Consider the following 7,588-nt stretch of genomic DNA (forward strand, 5'->3'; position numbering starts at 1 on the left):
CCAAAGACCTGTACGTCCTTACCTACCTCATAAAAAATTTCATAATGTAAAGTGGACTTCACATACCTCAATATATGTCTAAGTGCATCCAAATGAGGCTTTCTAGGCATCTGCATAAACTGTTTGACAAGGCCAATAGCATAGCTCAAGTCTCGCCTTGTGATAGTAATGTAAATCAAACTCCCTACTATCCTCTTGAAAAAGTGGCAACAAGGGCTGACCTCCTGCACAAAGTTGAAGTATTTCGTTGCCAGCTTGTTTAGGAACAATGTGACCTAGTCATCAGAGGACTTAGGAGCCCCCATTGTAGAGAACTTAGCAAGGAGTTGCCAATAATCAAATGACTTGAACTTAAGGTCATCCTTATCATTAATTGTGAAAATCTGAAGCTCATGGTCAAGAATAATGAGATGGGTCATATCCCGAGGAGCATATAGTGGTCATTCAAGTGATATTTTAAAACATCATGGCATGCCTAAGTCCATTATAAGTGATCAAGATCCCTGCATGACCAGTCTCTTTTGGCAAGCTCTCTTTGAGAACATCGAGACTCCGTTAAAGTTTTCATCCTCTTATTATCCTAAGATAGATGGGCAGAGTGAAAGTGTTAATTCTACTGTTCTAGACCTTTTGAAATCCTATGTCTCTGATAATCAAAGAGAATGGGAAAAGTATTTGCCTTTAGTAGAGTTTGCATACAATAACACGGTGCACTCTAGTACTGGTAAGGCACCCTTTGAGATCATCTATGGTAATTATAAGAAAATACAAAAGGTAAGTGAGACTAGACTTGGTGAGCTCGGCTCTCGACTCATATTGGTTACATTCTTACCACTATAAAAATGAGCTATTGTAAAAAAAATTAGTACCCATCTTTCCAATTCACCTTCTTTCCACTTTCTTGATGGGGTTAACATAATCATTTTTATCTTGCATAACTGAGAGGATGCAAGGAGGATATTACTACTATTTTGGAGTTTTCAAAGTTAAGTCTAGTTGTTTGATCAACTATGAGACTAGAATAATACATCTCAACTTTCCTAAATTTTTAGTCATCACCAAGATTATCATCATAGATTCGAAGGGTCAAAGAGTAGAGCCAAGAATGTGAAAAAAAACAATCAAACTTAGTTTGAATGCTTCAGCTAACAAGATGAAAAATGAGTTGATCAATTTTTGACGGCTTAACAAAAGAATCGTAAATTGGTTAGTTAGGTGACATTAATATCATAATAACTACAAAGGTGTAGAAAGACAAGGAACACAAGGCCACATTACAAAGGGAGAAAGCTATTATAGGTGATAAGTTTGAGGATTATGATTTTTGCAATGAGGATGCCATTGTGAATGATTTTTTTGGTTCTCTTATTGATGTTAAGGAAGATAACATAGCTATTAAGTGGATTTCAATGAAGGAACTTTGCAAGAACTTGAAGAAGTGCCACTACTCGTAGTGCAAAATGCACCATCTTTGAATGTATTTGTTCAAGATACTGATGTTTCCAACATGCAAGATAATATTTCATGTCATTGCGATGCTTACTCTGAAGAACAAATCATTGTTTCGCTACAGGAATTGCACGATTACAAGATTAGCACTATAATTCCTTTTTAAGAAGAATAGGATTACAAGATTGGCACTACATTTCCTTTGCAAGAGCTGGTTGAATATCAAGAATTGCAAAATGTAATTATTTTGTATGCCTTTTCTAAAGTTCAGCCTAAGGTATACTCTATGATTCAATCTCCAACTGAGATGATTTATTGGCTTTCTCTTGAGCTTGAGAAGGAGAGAAATGTGGCAAACGTTGTAGAAATTGAAGCTTTGTCTGTTATCAATTTGCTTCAAGACGAGAAAGCATTACTATACCAGAAGGTTTCTCAAGTGAAAAATGCAATGGATTTCTAAGTTTCTCATTGTTTTAAAGTCATTAATGCTCTTGAGGAAGTTGTTCACAAAAGGATAATGAAATTGCTAATTTACCTACAATTGGTACTTTCTCTTGCTTCAATTCGAGATGCTATTCTTTAGGATCTCTATGCATTGAATGATCACGTTATTGATGTTTCAATTCAGCCTGATATTTCTGAAGTCTTTGAGGACTCTAATCAGTCTATCACTAGAGGTGAAGCATCTAGAAGTATGCAAGTACCTATAGTGGATATCTATGCGGTTCATGATACAGCAAGAATGGTTGATGTTATTTATGTTGATTGGTTTTTGAGCATCAAAAGTGATGATTCTGTATGAAGTGGATGCCTATAGCAAGAGTATGTTATAGTTTTCTGTATCAAGAAAGCTTCAAAATGATATGCAAGAACCTAAATTTCAACAATTCCTACAATAGAACTTTGAATTTCTGCAATAGTATCTTGACTCCTGTAGCAGCAACCAAACTTCCTATAGCAACAGCTTGCATTCTTCTTATACCTATAGCAACAAGCTGAATTTCTCTAGTTCCTACAGTAGCAAAATGTACTATAGCATGCTAAAAAATAGTCAGAAGTGCTATAGCAATCTCAAACTCAGCAAATAGGACAACCACATGATGATCACTTGTTTCAAGAACTTGAAAATCAACTGAGACAAGTTGTTGTGGATTATATTGTATATTTATTTCAGGATGAAATGTCTTATTCAAGGTCTAAATTGGGTGATACATTGCCATACATTTATTATGATGAAAATGCTAAAGCATCATTGATATATTTTTGAGTCAATGCAGCTTCTTTGTAATTGGAGCAGTTATCTACTTATTTTGTTATGGTTCTATATCTTCATTCTCTATTATATATTATGGATACCATTGTATATGATGAATTCTCAACCTTAGCATATTTCATTGAAATGGTTGTACTATAGAACTATGGTTCATTACTTGTCAGCAGTTGTAGACACTTTCATTCTAGCTATAATGCAAGAAGACATTGTTAAACCTACAATTAATGGATGTAGGCTCTGAATATTAATTCATCTTGATTATGATGAGTCACATAAGGATTCACAAGTTTCATTCTAGCTATAATGCAAGAAGACATTGTTAAACCTACAATTAATGGATGTAGGCTCTGAATATTAATTCATCTTGATTATGATGAGTCACAGAAGGATTCACAAGTCTAGTAAGCAGTGGGAATCAATTTTATACAAATCACTGCTGCAGTGCTTGCCTAAAGATAAAGCACCAACAACAAGTCATGACAAAAACCAACAAAGTAGACCAAGTAGGAAGTATAGGCAATCGAGTAGTCATATCAAACAATAATTAGCCCACTTACATCTCAACATGGTTTGATAGAGCTCCTCGATGTAGATGTGACGACCATGGTGTGTATCTATTTCCATGAAGGGGAAGGCTCGGAATATGTGATATTGCTATTTGGATTAAAAAATACCTATCCAAAATCAAGTGAAAGCCCCATACCTTCTAAGGGCATTCCAACAAAGCAAGATTTGAATACTTGAGTTAGTGGGTTGATAAATCAATGTGAACAACTTGGATAATGTGTTTGAGACATGTTCTCTTGAAGATGCTAGCCTAAGGGAAGAAGCATGAAGAGGCAGTGGTGTGGATAGACTTTCACACTTACTTTTAAGGAGAGAAATAGCCACGTTGTGAAAACCTTGACCTTTATGTCAAGAGAGTCGGTTTGAGTTAGACATGCAAATCTTTTGTTAAAAGATAAAAGATACCATGTATCTACTTTTCTCCTTGCTTTAATATGATTGAGAGAAAGTGCCATCATCCATGTAACATCTCTTACAGTACAATAAAAAAGAAAGGTAACTTTGTTTCCAAGGCAACACAAAGTTCAAGGAGGATTAGATAGATTATACTAACATTGTTCATTAATAAAAACTAGTTTATTGAGGGAGATCAATTAGGCCTCTCATAACAACTTAAGTGATTAACATTTAATGTGTCACAATGACTTAAAAACCTACACAATGCACACATTATAATCCTTAATCTTGATTCTTGATCACCAAGCCCCCCCCTCCTCCCCCCCATGTGTTTCTCTCTATCTTAGCTTTTGTTCCAAGGCAGCACAAAGTGCAAGGAAGATTAGATACATAGATACTAACGTTGTTCATTAATGCAAAATGGTTACTGAGGGAGATTAAGTAGGGCTCTCATAACAACCTAAGTGACCATGGCAATGAGGCATAGCCCAATTGGTAAAGGTTGGTGTGTGAGTTTCTTTCGATCGAAGGCTCGAATCCTCCTAGTTGCTATGCATGGCTCGACAACTTTCAGTGAGAATTTGGCAAATAATAAATTTAGTCAATTGGCTTACATTTTTAAAATAAAACTTAAGCGACGAACATTTGATGTGTCGAAAGGACTCAAAAACCAACACAATGTACACATTATAATCTTGGATCACATAGTTCTCTCTCTCTCTCTCTCTCTCTATGTCAATCAATGGTAAGCTTTTTATTTTATTAACTCACTAACTTAGGTTCAAATATCTCTTGTAACATTTCTTACTAAATAATTGTACGGAATGTAAAAGTTGAACCCGAAACCTTTGCTCACAATCTCGATCGACTTAACCGAGAGACACCCGTTTGGGATGTGTGTGTAAGCGTGTGTGTGTGTCTATTGGTGTGCAATCATCCTAACTGAGTTGCTCTCTCCCATAGCTAGACCGATTTGCCCAAAAGCACAGGGAAGCGAAGCATGCAGGCACAGCGCCTAACAATGGAAGTTGCGTGTAATCTCTCCGGCTTCGACAGAAACATCTCCGCCATCAGCACGGAGTCCTGACTCTGATAGCCCCTGGATCGCAAGCAGCAGCCCCCAGGGCCTTCCCCGTCCTAGGTTTCCCCCTCAGCAGGTAACCCGCACACTGCCCGAGCAAGCTCATCTCCTCCTAGGGTTGTCGGTGCGCCAGTTCGAAGCCCTCCGCCTCCCCCCGCCATGCCTGGTGCTCCCGCCGCCATTGCCTCGAATGGCTCAGAGCCTTCTACGGCAGCCTCACGCCTGGCCAGATCTGTAAGCTCCACTCCGAATGCACGCGGCATGTCTTTGTTGACGTCGATGTGCACACGGGGGCTTTCCGTGCTCATCCCTTCTGTGGGTGGAGGCATTGCCAAGAAGGCCAGAAGCGCATTGCCCTTCGCAATATCTTGCCCGCACCAACACCTCTGCCGCAGGTCAGCTCTTCTGATGAGGTAAAACCTGGAGCTTTGTCATCCTGGTGCAATGTCCCACTGTATATAAAGATAGACCCCTTTGATCCTCTTGCATTTGTGCCTGTCATGTTTCCTTTGAATACTATTGGTCACATGCTGAAATTGATCCTAGTCTTACCCTTGCACAGCCACGAGCTTATACTCCATTACCTTACGGAGGATTGATCTGATTCATGCTGTCAGGGCTTGATGCTTTTTGAGTTAGCCAATCCTCTTAGCAACAGAGTTTAACTAAGTAGAAAACACCCCTCATCCTTTTCCATGGTACCATGCTGCTATACAGCTATTTAGTCTGAACCCTGACACTCTAAAGGCATCCAGGTCGGGGTTACTTGGAAGAACGTGATACATGGAAGTTTTCTTCTTTGATAGGTTAACCATGTTTGGCACAGGATTATGTACAGAAGCTAACTGTCGAAGTTGTAAGGGACTCCTCTGAAGGTTTGGAATTCCACCCAAGGGCATTATTAAGGCACTGATTAATTATGCAGTGTTTGGAATTCCACCCAAGGGCATTAAAGTAATGAAAGATTTTTACACCAAGCATCCATGGGGGAAGTGCTTCAACACCGAGGCAAACAGAGGCTATTGAATACTGCACTGAACATAAGTTTTTCCTACAAGACAGTACATGAATGCTATGCAAACAAGACCAGAAACATTACTACAGGTGAAATTTGCTTACGTACAAACTGAAGTGCAAGCATTCCCACTGATTGTACATGCAGCGGATGGGTGCTGGTTTCTCATGCTCCTGAGCAGAAAAGAGAGCAAACTACAAAGGACCAGTATCACTGGACGCAACAAGGCCCCTTAAAAGTTACTGCTGAGGCATGTAGAAAGCATTTCAGCTATAAGAAACTGCAGGGCAAAAAGAGGAACACTTCTGAAATCAGCAATGACAATCTTTTTACTATGGATGCATTTTCTATTGTAGAAGGAGAATTCTATTACAAATGTAAAGGCTATACTCTGGTTAAACTCAGCATTGCTCAAGCTGGGGCAACAGCACGCAAGCGCTCAAGAAAGAAGGTTCAAGCTGATGAAGCTGAGAAAAACAACTTACCTCCAGTTAATGCAGCCGCAGTAGGAGACCAAGTCAGTAAATCTTTGGATACTTTGGATTATGCTTTAGAGACTTGGGCTTGTACTGAAGAGTGGGATACATTCATTGACTTGGGATTTGAAGGCCTGGACTCATCTACCACGTTTAGATACGATGAATTAGAAGCATGGATGTGTGAAGTGCTTTCAGGAACTGCGACTTGTGCTGCTGATTTTGGGAAAGCTGTGCTTTGAATAACGGGACACCTTGTGGATTGTACAAAGTAGGTGTCATGCTTGGAATAATGGGACATCTTGTGGGTTGTAGAACGTTGTGGCCTCATCCTGAGCCCTGCTCAAGGATTTCAGATTGGATCCATGAGGCCAATCGAGCATGTAAATAAACGTGCTGGGTGTCATTCCTGGCCAACACCCCACCTTGATTGCATATACCTTTTGTAACATCACCCATATGATTTGCGATGAGGTCATTCAAATGATGATACTTGATTTTGTTATTAAAACATACAAAAGATGCCTCTTGGTACACAATCAAAGCTCCCTTACGCAGCTCCAATGGATTTCTAGTATACCACCATTAACTCCCACCTCTAGTAAATCCATGGCTTGCTTCGTGGATCTCGAGGACTTTAACAACTTTTTTTTAATAGATATGTTGCATCACATTGTTAATCTTATGACAAACGAAAATTGGATTCCAACAATATCCCCTTATGTTTCTAGTATCAAGATTGTGGGAGAGAAGGAAGGAGTCTCACTTGTAGCTTTCTTGCTTGCACAATGGGGGAATACACACAAGGGTGGAGGTTGAAAACAGTTTTCCTCTTCTTAGTTGTGTAAGCCAAAAGAACTCTAATACAAAGAAATAGAAGAACCCTATATATGGGTCTCAAACCAAACTCAACTAACTAAGGTGGCATACTAACTGAGCCATGAACTAGAGTAGATAAGGATAGCTATCATGTAGCTATTATTCATGGGCGGTGTACCAACCGCGTCTGCAACTGACAAGTCGGTGACATAAATACACAACGGTCACCCTGGCGTATCACGAGTGGAGCTCGATATCTCAACACTCCCCCTCGAGCTCAATTCCAATTCCTGCACACCAAGCAGGTCTCTGAACTTGCGCAGCTTCTCTGTGCCCAATGCTTTCGTAAATATGTCAGCTATCTGATTCTCTGTGCTGACATAAACTAGATCAATAAGACCTAGTAAAACCTTCTCTCGCACATAGTGATAATGCACCTCAATGTGCTTTGTTCTAGCATGATAGACTGGGTTATTTGTCAAGTGTATACTACTCATGTTGTCACAATAAAT

At 39.3% G+C, this 7,588-nt stretch overlaps 1 long non-coding RNA gene across 1 annotated transcript; it reads left to right on the top strand.

Moving 5' to 3' along the window:
- The first annotated feature begins 4,925 nt into the window (after window positions 1-4,925).
- On the top strand, window positions 4,926-6,814 carry LOC148021831 (uncharacterized). The gene is made up of 2 exons (XR_015694411.1): window positions 4,926-5,179; window positions 5,329-6,814. It is a non-coding gene; the product is annotated as an uncharacterized LOC148021831 (long non-coding RNA).
- The last annotated feature ends 774 nt before the right edge of the window (window positions 6,815-7,588 follow it).

This window comes from Lygodium microphyllum, chromosome 17 (genome assembly GCF_053477565.2).
Source record: "Lygodium microphyllum isolate KBCC chromosome 17, Lygodium_microphyllum_v1.1.10, whole genome shotgun sequence".
In the NCBI taxonomy this organism is placed as follows: domain Eukaryota; kingdom Viridiplantae; phylum Streptophyta; class Polypodiopsida; order Schizaeales; family Lygodiaceae; genus Lygodium; species Lygodium microphyllum.